Below are 26381 nucleotides of genomic sequence, written 5' to 3' on the forward strand. Positions count from 1 at the left end.
AGAGAGAAGGATAGAAACCGTAGGAGGGTAGTTTGGAAATCAAAGCTTTGTGCCAGACTCTATCAAAGGCTTTTGATATGTCCAAGGCAACAGCAAAAGTTTCACCAAAGTCTCTAAAAGAGGATGACCAAGACTCAGTAAGGAAAGCCAGAAGATCACCAGTCGAGCGGCCTTGACGGAACCCATACTGGCGATCAGATAGAAGGTTGTGAAGTGATAGATGTTTAAGAATCTTCCTGTTGAGGATAGATTCAAAAACTTTAGATAAGCAGGAAATTAAAGCAATAGGACGGTAGTTTGAGGGATTAGAGCGGTCACCCTTTTTAGGAACAGGTTGAATGTAGGCAAACTTCCAGCAAGAAGGAAAGGTAGATGTTGACAGACAGAGCTGAAAGAGTTTGACTAGGCAAGGTGCAAGCACGGAGGCACAGTTTCGGAGAACAATAGGAGGGACCCCATCAGGTCCATAAGCCTTCTGAGGGTTTAGGCCAGCGAGGGCATGGAAAACATCATTACGAAGAATTTTAATACGAGGCATGAAGTAGTCAGAGGGTGGAGGAGAGGGAGGAACAAGCCCAGAATCGTCCAAGGTAGAGTTTTTAGCAAAGGTTTGAGCAAAGAGTTCAGCTTTAGAAATAGATGTGATAGCAGTGGTGCCATCTGGTTGAAGTAGAGGAGGAAAGAAGAAGAAGCAAAGTTATTGGAGATATTTTTGGCTAGATGCCAGAAATCACGAGGGGAGTTAGATCTTGAAAGGTTTTGACATTTTCTGTTAATGAAGGAGTTTTTGGCTAGTTGGAGAACAGACTTGGCATGGTTCCGGGCAGAAATATAAAGTGCATGAGATTCTGGTGAAGGAAGGCTTAAGTACCTTTGTGGGCCACCTCTCTATCATGTATAGCACGAGAACAAGCTGTGTTAAACCAAGGTTTAGAAGGTTTAGGACGAGAAAAGAGTGAGGAATGTACGCCTCCATGCCAGACACTATCACCTCTGTTATGTGCTCAGCACACAAAGACGGGTCTCTGACACGGAAGCAGTAGTCATTCCAAGGAAAATCAGCAAAATACCGCCTCAGGTCCCCCCAACTAGCAGAGGCAAAACGCCAGAGGCACCTTCGCTTAGGGGGATCCTGAGAGGAGGGATTGGAGTGATAGGACAAGATAAAGATATGAGATTGTGATCGGAGGAGCCCAACGGAGAGGAAAGGGTGACAGCATAAGCAGAAGGATTAGAGGTCAGGAAAAGGTCAAGAATGTTGGGCGTATCTCCAAGACGGTCAGGAATACGAGTAGGGTGTTGCACCAATTGCTCTAGGTCATGGAGGATAGCAAAGTTGTAGGCTAGTTCACCAGGATGGTCAGTGAAGGGAGAGGAAAGCCAAAGCTGGTGGTGAACATTGAAGTCTCCAAGAATGGAGAACTCTGCAAAAGGGAAGAGGGTCAGAATGTGCTCCACTTTGGAAGTTAAGTAGTCAAAGAATTTCTTATAGTCAGAGGAGTTAGGAGAGAGGTATACAGCACAGATAAATTTAGTATGAGAATGACTCTGTAGTCGTAGCCAGATGGTGGAAAACTCGGAAGATTCAAGAGCGTGGGCACGAGAGCAGGTTAAGTCATTGCGCACATAAACGCAGCATCCAGCTTTGGATCGAAAATGAGGATAGAGAAAGTAGGAGGGAACAGAAAAGGGGCTACTGTCAGTTGCCTCAGACACCTGAGTTTCAGTGAGGAAAAGAAGATGAGGTTTAGAAGAGGAGAGGTGGTGTTCTACAGATTGAAAATTAGATCTTAGACCGCGAATGTTGCAGAAGTTAATGAAGAAAAAGTTGAGGGGGTGTCAAGACACTTAGGGTCGTCGACGGAAAGGCAGTCCGACCTGGGGACATTTATGGTCCCCTCCCCAGATGGGGACTCCGAGGCTGGTGTAGGAGTCGCCATGATTTTAAAATTTTTTGAGTGAAGGGTGTGTGTGTTATTAGGTGCTTGTAGTTTTGTGTGGAGGAAGAGAGTTGTCTTTAGAGGGCAGGCTGTGACTACCCCCTTGTGTTGTGAGACACAAAGGGAAACGTTCAGTGAGGTCACAGCTGGGTTTAATGATAAGTTCACAGCACCCCCTGAACAGTGCTTTAGACCTCACTGGGAGTAATTATCGTTTCGGCAGGTGTCTACGGGTAGATTGGTGGGTGGATATGTGTGAATGGGTGGTTGGGTGAATTGATGTGTGGATGGATAGGTGGATGCGTGGGTGGATGAATGAGTGAATGGGTAAGTGAATATGTGATTGGTGGTTGGGTGAACTGGTGTGTGGATGCGTATTTGGATGGATGGATAGATGTTTAAGTCGGAAGATCGCTGATTGGCTGGGTGGGTGGAGAGTGTGGGTGATAGGGTGTGTGAATAAGGTGTGGATGGTGGGTTTATTGTAGGTGAGTGGATGGATGGATGGGGAAGTAGTGGGGGTGGAAGAGTATGAATGAGTGGCTAGGTGGAGGGTCAGTGGACAATGGATAGATGGGTGGATGGATTAATGGGCGGTTGCGGATAAGGAGGTCAGTATGTAGTGGATTGTATGATGGATAGGTTAGCAGGTGGATGATTTGGTGAGTGTGGGTGGAATGATGGATGGGGTGAGTGTGCGTGGGTGGCTTAGCGGGTAGGAGATAAGTGGATGGATGGGTGGGTGAGTCTGTAAGTAGTATACGGTGGGTGGATGGTTGGATGTGGTTGAGGTGAGTGGGTGGATGGATGGGTTAATGGAGGTGGGTGGGTGGGTGAGTGTGAGTCGGTGGATATGAGGATGAGATTATGGCTGGTGAGTGGGTGGACGTGATAGAGTGAATATGGATGAGTGGTTAAGTGGATGGTTGGATGTGGTTGAATAAGTAGTGGATGGGTTGGTGAACATTTTGTTAGTGTGTGCGGATCCACATGTTGCCTTCACGAAGCCTGTAGTCCAGACGTCTGAGTCTAGACACACACACACACACACACACACACACACACAACACACACACACACACACACACACACACACACCACACACACACACACACACCAGCCAACTAGCCAAGCTCAGCAGCAACAAGTGGGAGGCAAAGTCTGGCGCCGCCACCTCTACGTATACACCTGGAAAAGTGGTGTTTACTCTTTGCTGTCACTCAGACTGGGCACGCTCGCCACCACCGACACACTGCTGGCCGCCTGCACTGATCGTATTTGTTCTTACTCTTTACCCAATACTTTTTACAGTATAAACACAACCAATACGTAATACACTGGCAGCCGTTTACACACGTCAGCTGTTGAGTCCAAGATACAAAATGTGAAAATAGGAAAAATTCAGTTCAACTCTTATAACCCAATCAAACAATCATGACTGAGGTCTGTAATAAGCATACAATATACAGAAAAAATGTTCCCGCATTAAATATATATACAAATTATCTTCTTTTCTGTGATCCTGTACATGGCAGCGAGGGGGAGCGGTGCCCCCTCCTCACCTCACCCTGGTGCTCCCCGCTCGCCAGTGTGGAAACCCTCGGATATTGAATTCTTCTTTCACTTTTTTTTATAGGAAGGGACGTGCACTTTTGGTGGATATTGTGGCAGAGCAGGAAATGGAGGGACATTCTGTTTTCCACTTTATACTTGCGCCGTGTCATAATTCACGGCCGCAGAAGGGAGTGTGGTGGACACAAGTGTAGAATGAGAGAGAGAGAGAGAGACGAGAGAGAGAGAGAGAGAGAGAGAGAGAGAGAGAGAGAGAGAGAGAGAGAGAGAGAGAGAGAGAGACAGAGAGAGAGAGAGAGAGAGAGAGAAAGGAAAATCAATCCCATTTCTCCATGGACGAGACCTGGCTCACGCTTCCAGGCAGAGAAATTTTCAGTTCTCCATTTTTGCCGGTTTGTTACTGCCGAGGAGAGCACTTTCCCTCACTGGCCTCGTCAATCTTCACGGGCAGCCATTAAGAGAGAGAAAAAAAACTGACTGAATAAGAGAAAGACTTAATGATTCCTTCCTGACTCCACAACTTTACGTTCCACCAATAAAAGAATGAAACAGTGGAGGCTGCCTCACCTCAGCTCCCTCCCTCGCTCTCCACCACGTGCTCCCTTCCACAGGTGTTAAAAAACAGACTTCATGCGCACAATGAGAGGGTGAAGTCCTCGCCAGGGTGCCTGTGTTTGGTCATCTGCTGCTTAACACCTGCCGGGGCACACACCTGGCCGAGGGGAACCAGGGCAGCACGCGAGGCAGGGCAGGAGGCTGACGTGTCTGAGAGGAAACTGAAGGGAGAGGGAGCCTGGGAAGGATGTGCAGGGAGAGAAGGGAAGGATACGGGCGAGATGGAGGGATGGAGATACTGAGGGAGAGACGGAAATAAAGATGCACAGCGGGAAATGAGAGAGAGAGAGAGGGAGAGAGAGAGAGAAGAGAGAGAGAGAGAGAGGAGAGGAGAGAGAGAGAGAGAGAGAGAGGGAGAGAGAGAGAGAGGAGAGAGAGAGAGAGAGAGAGAGAGAGAGAGAGGAGAGGGAGAGAGAGAGACCCTTCCCTTAGCAAGTGGCACCACCTCACCCATGTTTCTTGGTCTAATCTCCTCACGGCCACCACGCGATGGAGGAGGAGACGAAAATGTTTGCTGAATTTTCCCTGACGCTGCTTCCCTCACTTCAATCTGTCTTCTGTGACACTTCCTCCCTTCCTTGCTCTCTCTCCTTCTCTCTATTTCCTTTCCTAAGCTCGTCACAATGATCCCTCTCCTCCTTCCTCTTTCCCTCTCGCTCCCTTTCTCTCCTTCCTGCTACACTCCCCACTTCCCGTTTAGCCCTCCTTTCACTCTCACTGTATTCATGTCCTTTCTTGTGCCTTTTGCTAACTTCCTTTTTTTCTGAGTTCTTCTTTTGCTCTTTTTCTGTCTCTCGTTTCCTTGTCCTTAATTTTTGTTGACATTTTTTTTTTCTCATCTTCTGGTATATTTTATTTATTTATTTTTTTTATCTTTGTTCTTACCATCATCACTATGCTCCTCTAGTCAAGAGTCATCCTTCCTAACACTCTATGCTCGTTTATTCCTTTTCCTTCATTTCAATTCAATTTCCCGCGACTTTCTTTATACCCCACAAACTCTCATATCTTCCAGCATGCTCCTCCTCTTCCTCCTTCTCCTTCCTGGTGGAGGATCCTGACTAAAAAAGAGTTGAAGAAGAGCTGCATTCTTTGTCAGAGTTTCTTAATATTTTACCAGTAAATTCCTGAGACCCTCCAAGGAGGCTGCTGGGAATTTTTTGTATGTTTACCCAAAAATAATACAACTGAGTGAGAAGGAGGGGAGGATTGTAAATGACGAAGGAATATGAGAATGAGATGCTTCCCTCCTCATCTTTTTTACTGCTCTTTCCCTTTTCTTTGCACGGTCTCTCTCTCTCTCTCTCTCTCTCTCTCTCTCTCTCTCTCTCTCTCTCTCTCTCTCTCTCTCTCTCTCTCTCTCTCTCTGCTGGCCTCATCAGGATCTTTAATCTTAATCCTGCGTCTGACGAGAGCAGGAGCGAAGGAGGAAAGGGACAAATGAAAGAATGTATGAATGCATGGATAGCACGACGCGTCTCTTGCCAGGCAGAACACTGCGTAGTGTGTCAGCCTGATACTTTCACAACACTCGTGCATCATCGCCCCGTCAGTCCAAGACGCACACAGTCCCACCACTAATGCAACAAACACTTGGTGAATACAGCACAGCAATGCTGTGTATTCCTGGAAAGGCTTGCTAAGTTCACATTATCTCGAGTTTCAATGAAATGAGCAGTGAACTGAGGATAATTACATATTCTTTCCCTTTAATGAAAAAGAGAATTAACAAAAGTACAGGGAAAACATTACTGTTTAATGTATTATGCAAACTTTCACTAGATGTGTTTCCTACTGTTTCAAGCACCGCTGTTCATAAATTATTCTGTGTTCCCCTGAAATCAATTAGCGAACACTGCTCTTTGTTTTCCTTAGCCTTTTCAAAACCTGTTCCAGTCTCTCGATCAGGTGAGAAAGACTGCACATTAATCCCGGGCTGACTAAAATTAAAATCAGCGATGAAATTGCCACGAGACGTTGACTAAATATAAAGGCTTTATATTGTTTTATTAATACAGGGAGCTGCATCTGACAACACAGAACAAAGTGTATAGAAATTTCATTACAAATATATTCACTAAACAACAAATTCAATTGCAGGAAAAATTTTTTTTTGTCTCTTGTCTCTCTTTCTTGCTCGTTTCTCTTAAAATATTTATAAGATTAAAGATAAAAAAAAAAACATGCGGTATTGGTGCGGATGTTAAGCAGAGGGAAATACAAAACACCCGCCGTTGTATTTCTTCTCTGAGTAAATGGAAAAGAGGGAAGCCTAACACAATTCCTTTTTTCAGCCTGGCCTAAGAGGAAGAGGAAGGGCGGCTGGAATGACGTGTGTGTTTCCCTGAGGTAATGTGAAGGTAAGCAAGGCTCCCAGGAAACACTTTTCAGTTCTTCCCTGAGCTGCTTGCGTGTTCCCTGTTGATCCTTCCCTCGCAGCGCAGCACCGCGAGCACCAGTCCTTTCTGGCGTGGGAATAAACACCAGTCAGCTTTACCAAGACACTTTTAAAGGCAGAGTTGTTGTTAAAGAGGTGAGGCATCAAGGGACGTGTTAGCTGAGGTGAGGCATTAAGGAGCGTGCTAAGGGGTGAGGCATTGAGAGACGTGATGGCTGAGGTGAGGCATCAAGGGACGTGTTGAGGTGAGGCATTAAGGGACGTGATGGCTGAGGTGAGGCATCAAGGGACGTGTGGAGGTGAGGCATTGAAGGACATGTTGAGGTGAGGCATTAAGGGACGTGATGGGCTGAGATGAGGCATCAAGGGACGTGTTGAGGTGAGGCATTGAAGGACATGTTGAGGTGAGGCATTAAGGGACGTGTTGATGGTGAGGCATTAAGGGGCGTGATGGCTGAGGTGAGGCATCAAGGGACGTGTTGAGGTGACGCACTGAGGGACAAGAAGCGGGGCTCGCGACACACAGCAGTCCTCATCGCCTTAAACTCTCGGCCTTGCATTATTTCCGTCTGCGCTGCTTCCAATCTGTTCCTCGTTCCTGCAGATCTCTTGAGCACAAAACTTTTCTTCCTCAATCTTGCTAATTTTAACTTTTTCGTAACTTTAATATCTGGCGGGAATCGCTTTCAACAATTTTTTCCTCGTGTTCAGTCAAGTTTAGGGTTTTTAATCATTATGATAATACGATGTCTGTCTTTCCTTCCTGATGAAAAGCCTTCATTTTCCTTTACTTTCCTTTGTTTCACTCGGCTGTGATCGTGAGGCGAACTATATTAATTTTGTTTTCATCTGACTTTATTTAAATTTCCTTTATATTTTTCCTAAGGCACTTTCTTTTGAGGTGAAAGAGAGACGTGAGCGACTCTCTCTCTCTCTCTCTCTCTCTCTCTCTCTCTCCTCATCTCTCTCTCTCTCTCTCTCTCTCTCTCAGTCCTCTACGACAACGCCAAACTTCTCTCATTCAAGTCTCTCTCCGCTTCTCCCTCACACTCGTGCACCTAAATGTTTTCAATTCCAAGCAGCTTGTAAAACATTTCCAAGTTTACTTTTCTCGAACTCCACATCTCACGGCCGCCACACAAATATTGTTTAATCGTTCCCACAATTCCTTCTCGCTCTCCCAACACACTCCCCGTGAAAAGCTCTTACTTCCATCGTCAGCTTGATTCCCGAGTCTTCTTTCCCCGACTCTCTCCTGCTTTTCATCCTCCGTCCAAAGGTTACCGCATCACTCCGCGCCGCTTTTCCATCACCGCTTTATTGGAAGCTGTAATGCTCTCAGCCTGCATCCTGCACCGTGTCTCCGCCGCCTCTTCCTCTGCCTCCTCTCCATGCTTCCCTTGCATCTGTCCCGCCGCCTCATTCTCGTTGCTTCAACTATCGCTGTGAATACATATCGAAAATGACTTCAATCTTTTTACGCATTTTGTTGGAAACTATGGTGTGTGTGTGTGTGTGTGTGTGTGTGTGTGTGTGTGTGTGTGTGTGTGTGTGTGTGTGTGTGTGTGATCAGGTGTATTTACTTGCATCCCTATTGCTTTCAGGGCGCAGGGATCGTGCAGCAGTCCGCACCCACGCGGTTCATTCAGAAGGCAGACTGAGGGTGTTCTGGGAGCGAGTCCTTTGTAGCGCCCTGTTACTACAAAAAGTGATCTGCTCCTGTCACGAGTGGAATTGTGGCGGGAATTCCTTCCTTTCCTCGCACTGCCGTGTTTCCTTTTTGGCGCTGCTGCCTTTGCTGAGCAAGAATCCCGAACACTTGATGGAGCTGCTCCAGCGAGACACTGCACGCGTTAACTGGCTCGTCATTTTACCTCACCACGCCACTGGGCGGCCTTTGGCAAGCACTTGTACTAGCCTGGGCGGTGGAGAGCGGCCGTGGAGTGGAAGGTACATGGGAACGTGGCGCTTGAAAATTGATGTGTGGTGGCGCCAAGTGACAGCTGACAAAGAAGTGACGCTGCGCCTTGCCTCGTGTCAGCCTTCCCTGCCATAGACTTGCCACCACCACCTGCGCCACCTTAAGTGACGCTGCGCCTTGCCTCGTGTCAGCCTTCCCTGCCAAACACTTGCCAGCATCTCCTGCACCACCTTAAAGTGACGCTGCGCCTTGCCTCGTGTCAGCCCTCCCTGCCAAACACTTCCCACTACCTCCTACAACATCTTTGGTGACGTGAGCTGCAAGATTCCACAAATGTAAACAGGGCAACCTTCCCTTGTCTTCCTGCGTTATTCCAACACTTTACGTGTCCATTTTCATGACACTAATACACACACAGTCTGCGAACTGAGCTCAGGGAAATGTTGTACAGTTGCAATGAAAAAGAAGAGACACGCGCGTCTCGGGGATTTCATTCACTGCTTCACCTGTTGGTCAGAAGAGCGGCAGATATTGAATTCCCTGAAGACACACTGACGAGCCGCAGACTCCGACAAAGCCTCGAATGTGGGCCATGAAAGCGATGCATTCCGTGGCAAGATGGGGTGCGGGATTCCGCGTCACGGCCACGCCTTTCCCACAAGCACACACACACACACACACACACACACACACACACACACACACACACACACACACACACACACACCAAATACTCTCACAACTCAGGGACGCTTCTAATACAGTGAGCAAGATGGACTCAGAGGCGGTGACAGGTGTTGGCGGGCAATCCACGCTGCATCCCGACTCATTACCACACTGGCGGTGACTGACTGCACTGCGAGGTGGAGGAGTCCTGCTGGACCTCTCTCGCCTCGTCGCGCCACCTCAGCACCAGGGCATCATTAGCGGGGAAGGAAGGGCCGGTAAGGAATGTTGCTCCCGCGAGACTTTAAGAAGACTGATATTTTCTGCGTATGCGTGTTGAGTTAGTTTTCTGGTGCTTTTATTCTCCCATTCCATGTCCTCCTTCCTCCTCCAGCCCCAGTCATCATCATTTCCTTTATCGACAGAATCTTTTCCTGCGCCCTACACACACATCTTTGCTTCTCCTCGTTCTCCTCTGCACTTACTGTCTCTTTACCGTCTTTCCCTCCTTTTCTTCTAGCTTCCCCGGCTCTCGTTCCCCATCTTCTCCTTTTATCCTCTTTTCTCATCCTCCTCGTCCTCCTTCCCTCGCATCCTGCCTTTGTAAAACATACCCGTTACTCTCACATGACCCCATTTCCCTTCCTCTCTCTCTCTCTCTCTCTCTCTCTCTCTCTCTCTCTCTCTCTCTCTCTCTCTCTCTCTCTCTCTCTCTCTCTCTCTCTCTCTCTCTTCTTTCTTTTCTTCTTCTTCTCTTTCTCTTTACATTGATTTTCATTCCCTTCTCACTCATCACTCCATTAGCCAATACCTCTTTGAAGAGACACTGACAAACACGAGAGAGAGAGAGAGAGAGAGAGAGAGAGAGAGAGAGAGAGAGAGAGAGAGAGAGAGAGAGAGAGAGAGAGAGAGAGAGAGAGAGAGAGAGAGAGAGATAATGTTTTGAAATGAGAGAAGATGGTACAGATGTGGACTGCAAGTCAGGAAAGATGGGGGAGAGAGAGAGAGAGAGAGAGAGAGAGAGAGAGAGAGAGAGAGAGAGAGAGAGAGAGAGAGAGAGAGAGAGAGAGAGAGAGAGAGAGAGAGAGAGAGAGAGAGAGAGAGACTTGTCTATATGATAATCCTTATGTACAACTCCAAAGCGGCGGACACACACACACACACACACACACACACACACACACACACACACACACACACACACACACACACACTGTGGTCTGCCTATTGAGGGCTCGTGGCTTGTTGATGCAAATTTCCTCCATCAGCAAGCTAAAGAAACTCTCCTTTCCGTCAACGTCTTCTTTTTCTCCTCCTCCTCCTCCTCCTCCTGTGCATTGCTTGTTTTTCCTTATATTTCTTTCTTTCCTTCCCTAATACCAGAACACCACTTGAGAATAATGAAATATCTCTTTCTTTTATCTAATCCTGTGAAATCCTTCTTCTCCTCCTCCTCCTTCTCTTTCTTCTTTTCCTCCTCCTTGGCCTCCCTCTCACCCCTTCCTCCAGGTCTTCTCTCCCTCCCAATTTTCGTCCTTCACACGCCTGTCTCCTCCAAACCATCGCCCATTCGCTCATTTTTCTTGCTTCATGCATCTCCTCGTCTTCACTGATTTATGCTTCTCCTCTTCTTCCGGCTCTTTTGTCTCGTTCCTGTATCTTTTCAACACTTCCTTCTCCTCTTCCTTCTCCTCCTTCTCCCTTTCCTCCTCCTATTTATTCTTCTCCTCCCCATTCATCACTCATTTCAGCCAGCAGTCTCGGGCTTGCCTCCCAACACTACGGTCTCGGCACCTATACATCACCGCCTCTGCATCGCGCTAAAAGGGGGCACTTCCCTCGCAGGCGGCACTTCCCTCGCACACAGTCACGCGAGTCTTTTACAGTGGGCGGAGAGGCGGCATGACGAACCAGCACAGCCCGGGGCCAGGCGCTGCACAGGACAAGCACCATCACGACGTCTGACTGTGTCATCACTTTGATCCAGGGAGAGGAAAGAGAAAGTTTGGTGGCTGTGTGTGTGTGTGTGTGTGTGTGTGTGTGTGTGTGTGTGTGTGTGTGTGTGTGTGTGTGTGTGTGTGTGTGTGTGTGTGTGTGTGTGTGTGTGTGTGTGTGTCAGTGTGTGGCAGGAGGGAGGATAAAGGGTTCAAAGCTATTATATTCTACTTGTACGCAGCTTGACTGTCAATGTGTAGAGGAGGAGGAGGAGGAGGAGGAGGAGGAGGAGGAGGAGGAAAAATGTAAACTCAGAAGTGGACAGAAATAACATACAAGACAAAGGAAAGTAAGACGGAAAAGGAAGCACAATGTATGACAAAGAAGAGTAGCAGGAAGAGAACATGGAGGATAAAACGAGAGGACAGAGGAGAAAGGAGCGGTGAGGAATGAATGAGACCAAAGGTGAAAGAAGAGGAATGATAAAGCGAAAGGCGGAAGATGAAAGCCGGGGTGAGAGAGGGAAGGAAAAGGAGAGAGGCAAAGAGGTGCTGAGTTACTGAAGGGCATTGAGCCAAACACCTTTGTGAGACTGGCGCAGGTCGCTACAAGTCTGCCTGAGGAGTGTTGAGTAGCAGGCAAGGCACGAGGCAGGACTAGTCACGGGTCACGGCTGGGAGGTGGGAGTGGTGGGCGAAGTGCGGGCAGGACGAGGTCACGGGTCACGGTGGGGAGAATGGTAGACAACGGAGAAACGAGATGGTAGGTAAGAATAGTGGTTAGAAATGGTATTTAGGAATGTTAGTTAGAAATGATAAATAGGAACGTTAGTTTGACATTTGATTAGAGTATAAATCAGTGTTCACATTATATTTCTGTTTCGAAACAAATATTTGACAGAACAAACAATGGCAATGATTAAAGCGTTCATTACAGGAGCCACAGCAACTCACGGCCACAAAACAAAACATTAATCTGAACGGTACGGTTTGTCCATCACTGTCAGGATGCAGATTTGGAAACACAAATATGGCAACACAACAGTTTTGTTCGCTCAACACACTCACCTGTATAGCTCAGACGCTCCACTGAATCCGTTTTTGTCTTTACGAACAGACCTTGATTTAAAAAAAAGTGACATAGGATTACGAACGATCAATAATGAAGGTTTCAATGAACTATGAAAGGAGTACTCAACCAGAATGGACAAGTACATAGAGACTGACTGACCGACTGACCGACTGACTGACTGATCGAAGCCGCAACAAGGAAGGAAAGGAAGATGGAAACAATATGCGAATTTTGAGCGTAAAATTCAAACAAAGAACTGCATGACTTAACAGCTGCACTCGACGAGTCATCACACAGCCGCCACACGGAACAATGTTCAGGGAAGATTGAAATATTTACAAAAACAGCCCGTTGAGAATGAAGATAATTTCACACAATCCTGCATAGTTTATATCAAGGAAGTAATTAACATCATATTATTACCACGTGATTAGGTTAATGAAAACAAAACAGTCCTGTGCCACATTACAAATCACTTCACTAATTGAAAACAACCGCACATTATTTCAGTTACACAGTAAATACAAGTGTGGGTTTATGCCAAACAGTCTCCCTGGAATACTGATTGCATGCACCACCATTATGAGAAAAAGTAGACTTCAGAAAACTGTAACATTTCACATCCGAGGCAGCTGAGGAAATAAACACTTGGTGTGTATGGAGGCACACAAACGCCGCCACGTGAGTTATTGATTAGTGAAACATTCGTCACGTGCTGCGAGATTGATGACAATGGTTAGGTTTCGCTTTCCTTTCCTAAACAAACTAAATAAATGGAAATAGAAATTGCCTGATACAGAGACAGATAAAAATAAATAAACGAATCAATAAATAAATAAATAAATATAGAAAAATAAATAAATAAGCATACGTATAAATATATAAATAAGTTAAGTAATAAAAGACTAAATAATCAAACACTCATACAAACGAACATTCATCCTAAATAAAACAAGGAAACAAACACCATAATGATTGGCGAGAATTTGCTGGATTCCCGTTTTGGCCAAATATTTTGTAATTATTTAATTTTTCAATCAACATGAAATAAATGCTGCATATTTATGTATGCCAGCGACACACACACACACACACACACACACACACACACACACGCATTACACAAAACAAATTAAATATGTGGTCAAATTATGTTGCGAGAGAGAGAGAGAGAGAGAGAGAGAGAGAGAGAGAGAGAGAGAGAGAGAGAGAGAGAGAGAGAGAGAGAGAGAGAGAGAGAGAGAGAGAGAGAGAGAGAGAGAGAGAGAGAGAGAGAGAGAGATGAACTCATTACAACTCAATGCCAAAACAGACGAGCATCATGAATAACTTAAAGTGCTATTCAAAACACAAATATGCACTTGTATCTATTACATGCTGAAAATAATCAATTAATATATTTTCCAAGCAAACACAACACGGAAGGCAGCAGGTGAGGGAAGAGAGAGAGAGAGAGAGAGAGAGAGAGAGAGAGAGAGAGAGAGAGAGAGAGAGAGAGAGAGAGAGAGAGAGAGAGAGAGAGAGAATGGGAGCGACAAAGAGGAAGTGGTAAGAAGGAAGAAGAGAAGAAGAGGAAGAACAAGAACAAGAACAAGAAGAGTAGAACCAGACCAAAACGAAGAAGAGGAAATATAGAAGTGCGGACATACCAAAGAGGATGAATGAGAAGGAGGGGAACGAGAAAGAGGAGAAGGATGAGGTGCAGTGCAGGGAAGAGGGAGCGGAAGCCTTCATGACTCTTGCCGTGGTGGTGGTGACGGTGGTGGTGGTCAAGAACAAGTAATGAATGCAGGAAGGAAGGAAGGAAGGAAGCGTCTCTCAGAAGCGGCGAAGAGGCGAGGGTCAAGGCGTGAGGCGAGAAGGGGCCATAAGGTACTGACTCCTGGTGTGTCTTGCTGGTGCAGGTGAGAAGAGAGAGGGAGGGAGGAGACAAATAAGAGGGTGGAGAGGGAAGAGTGACGGAAAGGTGCGGAAGAGAATGTGACAAGGGAACGAGGGAAAATGGATGGTGTGTGTGAGGAGGACAGGACGGAAGGAAAGGAAAGGAAAGGAAGAAGTGAGGGTGTGAAGGAGGAAGAGGGAAAGCAAGGATTGTAAATAGCAAGTGGGGCTGATTGTGTAGAAGAAACCATGGAAAAAAAAGGGACAAGAAACGAATTCACACACACACACACACACACACACACACACACACACACACACACACACACACACACACACACACACACACATACACGCACACACACACACACACACGTAAATCATTCCACCTTTCCGTTTATCCTGCAGCAAATACTTGAAAAAAAATAGGAAAGGAAAGAAAGTCTGGGAAAGGTTGAAGGAAGGAAGGAAAAGGAATGTAAGAAAATGCTGAAGAAAATGACGAATCCTACAGGTGAGAGAGAGAGAGAGAGAGAGAGAGAGAGAGAGAGAGAGAGAGAGAGAGAGAGAGAGAGAGAGAGAGAGAGAGAGAGAGAGAGAGAGAGAGAGAGAGAGAGAGAGATTTACGGTGTGACAAGAGACAGTGAAAAATACGTAGGTCAATGAATGGAAGGATAGGTCGTGTGTGTTCAGGTTCAAGTTTATTCCATGACAGTAAAGGTACAAGTATATAATTGTATCTGTAATAAATATGGAAAAGGTCTGCAGGAAAAAGTCTCTTAGCAGACCCATTATTATTACACAAGATTTTTTCCCAACCTTCTTTAACAGATCCACAATTACACAAGTTATACTACCTACTCCTAAGTCCAAAGAGACCAATGTACACACAATCATGAATCATAATCACATGAAATGCAAATATATATATATATCATAATTATTATGATTTATAATAAACGATAAAAGCAGAGAAAAAATTTGAAGTTTTGCACAATCGACTAAAAATGGTAATGTTTTTTTTTCTTTTGGTACTTAAAAAGTTAACTGACACAGAATTGACTTCAGATTTTATCGAGATAGGAAGAGAGTTCCACACTTCAGGACCAAAATACAGACAAGAATTTCAGAAGAGTTTAGTGTGTGTGTGTGTGTGTGTGTGTAATTTTCCTCCGCTAAAAAGAAAGAAAGAGTCACAGTTCTCGCTCGTCAATCAGGACATGAGTACACCTGAGCCGCTGTTCCTCACACCTGCCCTGCCATTAATCATACACCGCTCCCTCTCCCATCTCTCACTCTCCTCCTCGTCTCCTTTCCGTGACTGTTTTTTTTTTTTTTCACCTCCCTCTCACAACTTTTCCTCCCCTGCCTGCGTCCCTCACCACAAGGTTTCCTTGCACCCTCGAGATTTTCCTCTTCTGCCTCACTCGCCTACCTCTCCCCGTCCTCTCTTTGCCCTTCCTTGTCTCTCTTTTCACCTTTACTTTCCTAATCCCAGAATCTGCGTGGCTGTTTTAGTGTAATTATATATCACTATAAGTAATTAACTGTTCCTCGTCTTTTACATGAGAACTAAAGCGACAGCACCTGATTTTCACTACTAAACACATTCTCACCTCGCCTCGGGCCAGCACAGTGGCAGCGCGCTGGCCTCGCACTCTGGGGTCGGCAGATCGAGCCTTGCCCGGACCCGTGAGCTTCAGCTGTTTGCTGGGAGGCTACTGCTGTGGCTGGGCACCACGGTGGGGGTTGGGGTTCGCCTGGCTGACGTTCTGGGAGACATCAATGATGGACACCGGAACTGAAACCAGTGAACTTCAACTTTAAACTTTTACCTCGAGACACTAATGATTGTCTGCTAGTCTCATTTCAATCTAGTTATTATAGCACACCTGTGTTGTCGATTTTTTATAAAGTACATAGTGTTCCCTTCTAACTATTTCCCACTTAATTGTTCTCCCTTATAACTGTCTAAAAAAAAGGAGAGAGGAGAGTGCAGCGCAGCCTTCCCCTGCTCCCTCCAGCCTCCCACGCGTGGTGCAGCAGCAGCAGCAGACACCCTCGCTACACACCAAAAGGTCCCCAGCGTCTGCTCTTCCTATGTGATCCTCTCGCAGCCTCCCTCACTTGCTGTTGCAGTGTTCCCCAGCCTGTCTTTTCTTTCACTATTGTAATACTTTTTTTCATTCTACAGCTTTTCTTGTACTTTTTTTTTCCTCCACGCTTCCCCTTTCCCTTCATTTCCCTTCCCTTCCTCTCCAGCTTCTCTCCTCCTCTCCCGCCACCGCCTCATACAGCTCCATGCCGCCATCACAAAAGAAAAAGTGGGTTTGGTAGTGGAATAAAAATGGAAAAAAGGAAATTAAATAAGCATGGAAAAAGAGAAGTGAACAAGAAAATAGGAAATTAGAGGATGAAAAAGAATTCGATAACGACAATGCATACAAAGAAGCAGAGAGAGAGAGAGAGAGAGAGAGAGAGAGAGAGAGAGAGAGAGAGAGAGAGAGAGAGAGAGAGAGAGAGAGAGAGCCACCGGTGTATTGATGAAGGTAGTGAGAGCTGGGTAAGGGAGAGGGTTGCATCCGGTCTTGTCATCTCACCCTGACGTGTAGCATGTCAACTCTATCTTCCGCCAACGCCTCAGGGAAAGCAGGAGGAGCACCACCACCTCGCCTGAACGTCCCGCGTCACGCAGATCACCAATGGAAACAAGCCGGTGTATATAACGTGTATTCCTTCCACTGGGTTTGGTAACAAGTCTCATTGTAATATGTTTTATTCTTCAGTTGGTTTGAATCCTTTTGCTCCGTCTTCATTTGTGTTTCATGATATGTAGACAGACAACTGAGTAGATGAGAATATGTACTCGAGTAATCTTTTTTTATATGTATATTTATCTAACTTTTTTTTTTACGGTGCCCTCAAAAGCAAACATAAAAACGAAGCAATGAACATTCAGATCCCTTTAATAATACACATGTAATAAGAATACATTGCTGACTTAATGTTGAAAATGCACTGTTCATTTAATATGGAAAGTTCATTATCGATTAAACTTTCCTATTTCAGTAAAATGAGCGAGGCAGAGAAGGAAAAGTGTCGCTGGCAAAGCCTGTGTGCTGCAAGTGTATAAGTTCATCAGTGTATAAGTGTATAAGTTCATCACTTCATGGCTGTTGTGTAGATTTCGTGTCGCAATTGAGGTTCATTATTTGCTCATCCGCTACTGTTACTGTTAGTGTTATTCGTGACGCGAGCCATTTCGACGTATGCTTGTTGTTATTGTTATTATTACTATAGTTATTATTATTATTATTATTATTATTATTACTATTATTATCATTATCATTATTATTATTATTATTACTGGCCGTGACCATTACGTCGTCGACGGGAGCACTTACGAAACACTACAGCATCATGTGACCGTAAACCTGATTATGTATAGCGTTCCTTCATAATCCAGCGATAATGATCATGGCGGTCTCAGTGAAGGGAAAAATGCTTTCAATTTACATTATTGAGCAATCCATTCCCTGAAGAGCTTTGCCAGGCAGCCCGGAAGCTCAAACACTTATTCACCAACTTGTGGTGATGACTGTTCCTGCAGACTGTGAGTGGAAGGAAAGGGTCCTGACCATTGAGCTGGTGAGTGCACTAATTGGTACTAACACATGCCTTGGATAAATTTTAAATAAATTCCATCTTATATTAACTAATACTTTGCCATGAGAGACATACCACAACTCAGGAAATTCACAGCCATCACGCAGTTCTCACATTACCAGAAAAATGTTGTATGGAAACCTTTCCCTCTTTCCCAGTGTTTTCGCCCCAGTGTCCTCAGTCCACAGTGGACGCCTCCTCTCCCCTCAGTGTTCACGCCCCAGTGTCTTCAGTCCAAAGTGGACGCCTCCTCTCCCCTCAGTGTTCTCGCCCCAGTATTTTCCGTCCACAGAGGACGTCTCCTCTCCCCTCAGTGTTTTCGTCCCAGTGTCCTCAGTCCACAGTGGATGCCTCCTCTCCCCTCAGTGTTCTCGTCCCATGCAGTTTCCTCAGTCCACAGTGGACGCCTCCTCTCCCCTCAGTGTTCTCGCCCCAGTGTCCTCAGTCCACAGTGGACGTCTCCTCTCCTCTCAAGTGCTCTCGTCCCATGCAGTGTCCTCAGTTCATAGCGGACGCCTCCTCTCCCCTCAGAGCATCGACACTCTGGCCTCCTTTATGCACAGCGCGGTGCATGACACCCGAATTGCTGAAGTCTGCGTGATGAAAACACTTGTTTCCCGCTGCACAGCAATGGAACAAGGACGTCACCTGACACTCACTGAAGACAATGGTGCACGGCTGCTTATGGCACAGGAGTTGTGGACACTGTTGTTGTGATTGTTGTTGTTGTTGTTGTTGTTGTTGTTGTTGTTAATGTTGTTGTTTTGTTGTGGTTATTATTATTGTTGTTGTTGCAATCAGCATTATTATTTATATTATCGTTATTATTTCCACGGTTAGTTTTGTCACATTTTACGGTTTTCATTGTTGCTCTTTTAGTTGCTGTTGATCATATTATTACATATATACCAATAATGATTCTATCGAATAAAAAAAATAAAATACAGGATAATGTAATATAAAATGAAAGCAAATATTACATTACTCTATCATTATCACAAGTACACATGCATGCTTGTTAACTTTTACCTTCCATTTACTACTGCCGGGAATAAAAAAAAATAATATTCCAAATAAAAAGGTAAACAGAGAGAGAGAGAGAGAGAGAGAGAGAGAGAGAGAGAGAGAGAGAGAGAGAGAGAGAGAGAGAGAGAGAGAGAGAGAGAGAGAGAGAGAGAGAGAGAGAGAGAGAGAGAGAGAGAGAGAGAGAGAGAGAGAGAGAGAGAAATACGCCACAAGAAATACGCCACAAGAAATAACAGGAAAAGTACAAAAATTACTCGAAATAAGATTCGGTAGCAGAAAAGCAAATAAACAGAACAAGCATGAGCTTCACACACACACGCACACACACACACAATAGATAAGTAAATGGATGGACGGGCAGACAGACAGACAGACAGACAGACAGCCACCAGTACACAAAGCTTCCCTTCCTTTCTCACTCGCATCACGTTTATATTATATCGCAGTTTTCATTCCTCTCATCCTTCCTTTGATCCTCTGCAAGGGGAAAGAAAATGGTGAAATTAATAGCACGTGGAGGAAGAGAAAATGTGAAGGCTGAAATACTGTTCAGAACAAGAGAGAGAGAGAGAGAGAGAGAGAGAGAGAGAGAGAGAGAGAGAGAGAGAGAGAGAGAGAGAGAGAGAGAGAGAAATAATCCTGGCAAGCACTGAACGCTGCTGGTTCCTTATACAGGCAGTGGATCTACGTGCCCTTATCTGTCATTACTGTGCTCCCTGTGTATCTCTCTCTCTCTCTCTCTCTCTCTCTCTCTCTCTCTCTCTCTCTCTCTCTCTCTCTCTCTCTTTCATATTGGCCGCCACGCCCGCCGCTCCTGAATCAGACGAGACAAAAGGTGCCATTCCTGGATGCAATAAATGCGACTTTCACACCAACCGTCCCGACGCATCACACGTGTTGCTGCCTCGGGCCGGGTTAGGTGTATTCTTGTTGTTGTTGTTGTTGTTGTTGTTGTTGTTGTTGTTGTTGTTGTTGTTGGAGGAGGAGAGGAAGGAGGAGGAAGAAGAGGAAGAGGTGGTAGTGGCAGTGGTGGTGAATATTTCACAAATATTCGTCTGCCGTTCAGGAGTGTCACGTTCCTCCTGCATTATGAGGAAAATGTTTTATCCATTTGTCGTAGAATACGAGAAAAAAAAATTCCATGCTTTTATCAGTAGAGCATTCATTTATCTATTCATTTATTTATATGTTTGTTTAATTATTTACCGTACTTCATGGAGTATCCTGTCAGCAGGGTCAATGGATCACATGTTTGTCACAGCTTCTTTTGCAAACTGTGTCTGTCTCCAGGAATCCAACACTCGTGAAAGAACTAGATGTTCGTTTCAGAAATTTAAACTGCTTTAGTAATTCTGCTTTCCAAGTTTTCTCTCAATGTGAAGAAAACTCTGAGCAGAAAATGCTCAAAGTTGTTTCCAGATTTCTTTGTGTCGAGTCCTTCACGACAGTCAGGGTTGTCACGCATCCAGGGCTTCATACTAAGGTGCTTTACGAGTCTTTAACGTTTACATCAAAACTCTTCGTCGCCACAATGTGCAGCGTGCACTGTGAGAGAAAAGACGCACAGGACAGTTCAGTAACATTTTCCTCACGGGGGATGGCAAGGTTCCCTGGAACACGAGACGAGAGCAACACGAGGGAAACAATTAAGATGGGAAACCCGAAGGCCTCGCCTGGCAATCTTACCTACGCACCTGTACCCACAAACCATCACTAGCCAGAGACTTGTCTAATCCTCTTTTAAGTTAGCTATTGACTCGGCACGAACAACCTGATTAATGTGTTTTCCATTAATAAACGGATAACAAATATCTTTTCAATAAAATGGATAAATAAATATAAATAAATGGAGCAAATAAGTAAATAAATGAGGTGATAAATAAGTCAAAACCTCACCAGCATCAAACCCGCCAGCCCGGCATGAAGAGTCTCGTGCTCCACAGGCTGGCTTAAAAAGTCGAGGCGCTTACACTGCCGTGACCAGGATTCGAACCTGGGTTATTGCGGCCACAACGCAATGTACTAACCACTATACGATCACGGCCACCGCCCCGTACTGTCTGTTACGGCATTTCCAATATTACTGTGCACAAGTCATGGAGCCGGGCAAGGTTGCAAGAGAATGCTGCCTCCCTAACCTAAACTAACCTGACCTAACGTTTCCTATCCTGACCTAACGCTACCTGACCTGACATTTTCTATCCTGACCTAATGCTACCTGACCTAACAAACCGAGAAGCTGCCGGATGGAGCCACAACCGTCAAGCCACGGGATAAGCAGCGCACCAGAGGGAAACAGACCAATGGAATATGAATGTGCATTTGTTGAGATGAATACTGCAATGAGAGCACGTCCTCCTTTCCCTCATCTTCCTTACGTGACTCTCCGTCCCCTCCCGTCTCCTCTCCTCTCCTCTCCTCTCCTCCCCACCATGGCCAGGAGAAGCACGCCGTCCCTTTCCCGCAACTCTCCAGTCTGACAAAACATCGCCAAAACTTTCCCTCTTCCCAACCCAAGGCTTGAGAGACTTACTGTGTGTGTGTGTGTGTGTGTGTGTGTGTGTGTGTGTGTGTGTGTGTGTGTGTGTGTGTGTGTGTGTGTGTGTGTGTGTGTGTGTGTGTGAGGAGGGAACCTTTGATTTCCTTTCCTTACCTTGTTCCCACCCTCCATTTGTCTCCCATTAACTCAAAATTTTAGTTATGTATTTATGAGAACACCTCGTTTGTATATGTATTTATTACGTTACATCAAAAAAAAAAAAAAAAGGATCCACTTCTGATCCCTTCCCTCTGTCTCTACACACACACACACACACACACACACACACACACACACACACACACACACAAACACACTGGCGGCAATAATAAATCTCACAAAGGGCGTCGCAGCCTCTCTGCCACACAAGTAATGGGGCCAAAGAGCACCAGCTTGCCTCTCCAATAGCCATGCCACCTTTGTCCTCCTCCTCCTCCTCCTCCTCCTCCTCCTCCTCCTTCATTAATCACTCTCCTTCTCTTCTTCCTGATTTCATTCTCACTTTCTCCCCATCACACTTTTACACTCTTATCTCATTCTCTGTCTCTTACTTTCACCTTACTCTCTCATCTCCTCAGCAGGAACTCCTTTTCCTCTTCTCAGCACAACTCTCGCCTTTTCAATAAATGCTTCGAGGAGCCAAACAAAAGTTGAAGCTCTTTTGATTTTCTTGAGAAGCAACGGATTATTGTTCAACTAAATTACTGTTCAGACGAGGCGAAGGAAGGGTTGAATTTTCTTTTTGTGTGATAGAGAGCGAATTTTTTATTCTTCGCTGTCGACAAGAAAAAAATGTAAAGTAAATACAAAGAAAGGAAAGACTCCAATATACAGGGGAAAAATATATAAAAATGTTAAGCAATGAGTGAATCTACTGATAACTAATGCAAGGTTATAGTATTTGTATATATATTTTTCTTTCTATATGTAGGCCAAATATCTCCTCCTCTTCCTCCAAATTCTATTTACCCTCCTTGCAGTAAAACGTTGTCTGTGATAAAATCCCAAAGTTCAATGCAAGTCTCGTGAAGCGTAATTGGGTGTGAAATTGTCCAGCAGACGACTCGTGAGGGAGAGAAGTGGAAGGAAAGTGCACAGCCTTGAGTAAGATGAAGAAGTGAAGTAAGACGATGAGGACTGGAAGGTGCAGGGCTGAACGAGGTGAAGTGAGGGAAAACAGTGATGTGGGTAAGGAAAGAGCAAGGAAGGAAGGATGGAAGAAACGGAAGCGTATGAAAGAGAGAAAAATGGAGAGAAAGAAGAATGGCACGCGTGTATGTGGGAGATGAAAAAAAAAAGAAAAAAGTAACGCATGAGTGAGACGGAAGGTAGGGAAAAATAGAAAAAAGACCATAAAAAAAATACGTGTGGGGCTGATGTAGGAAGGGAAAGAATATGCGAGAGAGAGAGAGAGAGAGAGAGAGAGAGAGAGAGAGAGAGAGAGAGAGAGAGAGAGAGAGAGAGAGAGAGAGAGAGAGAGAGAGAGAGAGAGAGAGAGAGAGAGAGAGAGAGAGAGAATGGAAAGCGGTTACTGGTGGGATGTGGCATATTGCAAAATTAAGTGGCGAGTTGGTGGACGCAGCGAGAAGAGGTGACCACGGCAGGGGCGGGGAAGGGAGGACTAGGGAGACAACGAAGAATTAAAGATGAAGGGTAAAGTGCAGCGGGAGCCAGCGAGGAATTCCAGAAGAGGGACAGAGGAATAAGAGGGAGGAAAAAAAAAGGTCGGTAGAAAGGAAAATGAAACGAAGAAAGAGAAGAAAGGAAACATACAGTTGAAGAAGAGAGGGAAATAAGGAAAAGGTGGAGAGAGACACAAAGATGAACAAAGTGAAACAAACGAGGAAAAGAAAGAAAGAGGACAGAGTTGGAGAAGAGGGGAAAACAGAGAAGTGAGAAGAGATACAACGGTAAATAAAACGTAAAAAGAAAATGTAGGAAACTGTTGCAAAGAAAGTAAAGCGAACCAATGGAAGAAGGAAAGGAAAAAAAGTAAAATAGTGAAAAAAAGTAAGGAAACAAAATACGCCTCCAAAAATATCCAGAAGGAAAAAAAAAACGAAGAAGCGAGGAAAACAAAAAAAGAAAGGTAAAGAAAAGTGACAAAAAATTAAGAACAAGAAATAAGAGAAAAGAAAAAATGAAAGAAAAACGAGAAAAAGACAGGAACAGCAAGCAAAACGAGGAGGAGGAGGAGGAGGAGGAGGAGGAGGAAACAGAATTAACTTAAATAAAATAAAACAAAATGACTGACAAACGAACTCATTAAATGACGCAATAATTTAATAACCAAAACTGAGAGACAGACAAGAAGACACAGCAAAAGAGACGAGAAGAGGCGTGGGCGAGACAGCTTGAGTTGAAGAGGTGAGAAGGGAGGGAGGGAGGGTTTATGAAGAGCAAGTGAGGAAAGGAAAGAGAAAGAAGGTGGGCGAGGCAGCGTGGGTGATGTTAGATGCCAAGAAAGCACAGATTGAAAGCAGGGCACGAAAAAAAAGAAGAAAAAAAAAAGAAAAATATGAAAAAAAAATCAAAATCCTTATAAAACATCTAATCAAGACAGCTTTTAAAATTTGAAGCGGAGGAAGAGGAAGCAACCAAGGAAAGGAAGGGAGGAGGGATCGTATAATGAAAAACAACACAAGCACTTACAAAAACTCCACACCTGGTCATTAGCGCAACGCCAACACGGAGGTAAAAGGCGCACGAGGAGAGGAGAGTGGCGGCGCAAACAAGACCACAAATTGACGGGAATTCCACAACAAGACAGGGAAATGCGACACGCGGGGAGCTATTACCGAGTGTGCGAGGGAACCAGCGGCGCGGCGGCGGGGCACGGCAATGTGTACAGCAGGAATGAAAGGGGGACGTGTTTTTGTCCCGTGTGGCGAGGTCAGGGAAAAAAGTAATGACAAACAGAACACTGGAGGGGGAAAATGACAGCAAGGGATAGAGGGCGAGGTGGAAAGTGAGATGGAATAAAATTGTGTGCAGGAAACTGAAGAAAAGGCACCGCGCGTTTAGCTTACTGTTGCTGCTGGTGGCGGTGGTGGTGGTGGTACTACTACTACTACTACTACTACTACTACTACTACTACTACCACTACTGCTGCTGCTGCTGCTGCTGCTGCTGCTGCTACTGCTGCTGCTGCTGCTGCTGCTACTACTATGACACAAAGCAGCAAACATATATAATATATATATATATATATATATATATATATATATATATATATATATATATATATATATATATATATATATATATATATATATATATATATATATATTATTTTTTTCTTTCGGTTTTACATCCAGTTTCCCTAGTTTATTAGTGCTAGGACGGTGTCTCGTAAACTTACTGTTTTGGCATTCGGGAACCATTAACCCAAGTGGATGCCCTTCCTACCGTCGGACCGTGGCCAGAATTCAAACCCATAAGCCTGAGAACCCCTCGGCCCCCAAAAGCGCGCGCGGACCTACTGCATTACGGCGGCCCCCAAAGCGTACATATAATAATTACAAGAAACACTCACTGCGTAACTCCACTCACCAAAACCTGACAGTGTAACATGAACAGACAGGACATGAATGTGTGTGGAGTTGTGACACTGAATACTGTCTCTCTCTCTCTCTCTCTCTCTCTCTCTCTCTCTCTCTCTCTCTCTCTCTCTCTCTCTCTCTGCGCGGGGGAGGAGGAAGGGCGAGGAGCAAGGCGAGGACGTTTCGAAGGGACGAGGACAGTTTGGAAGCGAGTTGTGAGATGCCTGAGGACACCCTGAGAACGGCACAGGTGCGAGGAGGAGGAGATGGAGGAGGAGAAGGAGGAGGAGGAGAAGGAGGAGGAGGAGGAGGAAGAGGAGGACAGAAGGAAAATGTTGAGTGACTCCGGTTCTCTATTATTTCCTCCTCATCACCAATTTCCCATCTTGCTTTCCTATTAAACAACGTTGATTTATACGAGAGAGAGAGAGAGAGAGAGAGAGAGAGAGAGAGAGAGAGAGAGAGAGAGAGAGAGAGAGAGAGAGAGAGAGAGAGAGAGAGAGAGATGGAACGGTTTCGTGACAGGGGACAGTAAACATAAGTAATGGTAACTAAATATACAAATAGCGTGAAAAAAAGGTTTTGGAGATAATAATATGAAGATTATTATGGTGTGTGTGTGTGTGTGTGTGTGTGTGTGTGTGTGTGTGTGTGTGTGTGTGTGTGTGTGTGTGTGTGTGTGTGTGTGTATGTGTGTGTGTGAAGTGGGTCATGTAGAGGCGTATTGTGTCCAGCAGATCTCGTGAAATTGCACCACACGGGACGGTATTGTGTGTGTGTGTGTGTGTGTGTGTGTGTAAGAGGGACGGAGGTAGGGGAGGTGAAGAGGGAGGGAGGGAATGAGGGGAAGGCAAAGAGAGGAGAGGAGAGGGAGGGAGAGAGAGAAGCAAGAAAATGGTAAACAGAAGATATTAAAAGAAAGGAAGGTAGGAAATGATGGCGAAGTAAAGGAAAAAGGAAGGAAGGAGAGGAGAGGAGAGGAGAGGAGAGGAGAGGAGAGGAGGGGAGAGGAGAGGAGGGAGGGAGGGAGGGAGAAAGGCAGTATGAAAGAAAGAATAGTGAGAAGGAATATTAATGAAGGGAAAATAATGGAAGTGAGGGGAAGGAATAACATTGAGTAAGGGGCAATATGCATGAGAGAGAGAGAGAGAGAGAGAGAGAGAGAGAGAGAGAGAGAGAGAGAGAGAGAGAGAGAGAGAGAGAGAGAGAGAGAGAGAGAGAGAGAGAGAGAGAGAGAGAGAGAGAGAGCCGGGGCCGCCCTTCAGGGAGTAACTTTATGCATAACGAGAGCAATTTCCTATACAAGAGCTGGTGGTGAAAATACACTTTCATCCTTTTCTCTCTCTCTGTTTGTCTTTGTCGGTCTGTCTTGTTTCTGTGTGTCTCTCTCTTCTCCCTTTATGTGTTCTTCACCTATGGTCGTCTGCTGGTCCTCCACCCAGCCGTTCCCCTACGGAAGGAGCTCAGAGATCGGACTGACCGATCTTTGGGTAGACTGAGACCACTCACACACCACACACCGGAACAGCGAGGCCACAACTCCTCGGGTTACATCAAATACCTACTAGCTGCTAGGTGAAGATGCGGGCCCATTTGCCTCTCCACGCC

At 45.4% G+C, this 26381-nt stretch overlaps 1 long non-coding RNA gene and 1 other non-coding gene across 2 annotated transcripts in view; both read right to left on the reverse strand.

Annotated features, from left to right (window-relative positions):
• Positions 1–6235: 6235 nt before the first annotated feature.
• LOC135115184 (uncharacterized) overlaps positions 6236–26381 on the reverse strand; it is a 36519-nt gene continuing 16373 nt past the window's right edge. The window contains exon 3 of the long non-coding RNA XR_010275843.1: positions 6236–6592. This is a non-coding gene — a long non-coding RNA (uncharacterized LOC135115184). The remainder of the gene's footprint in view (positions 6593–26381) is intronic.
• Positions 20664–20735, reverse strand: Trnah-gug (transfer RNA histidin (anticodon GUG)). Its single transcript has one exon. It is a non-coding gene; the product is annotated as a tRNA-His (tRNA).

This window comes from Scylla paramamosain, chromosome 2 (assembly GCF_035594125.1).
Source record: "Scylla paramamosain isolate STU-SP2022 chromosome 2, ASM3559412v1, whole genome shotgun sequence".
In the NCBI taxonomy this organism is placed as follows: Eukaryota; Metazoa; Arthropoda; class Malacostraca; order Decapoda; family Portunidae; genus Scylla; species Scylla paramamosain.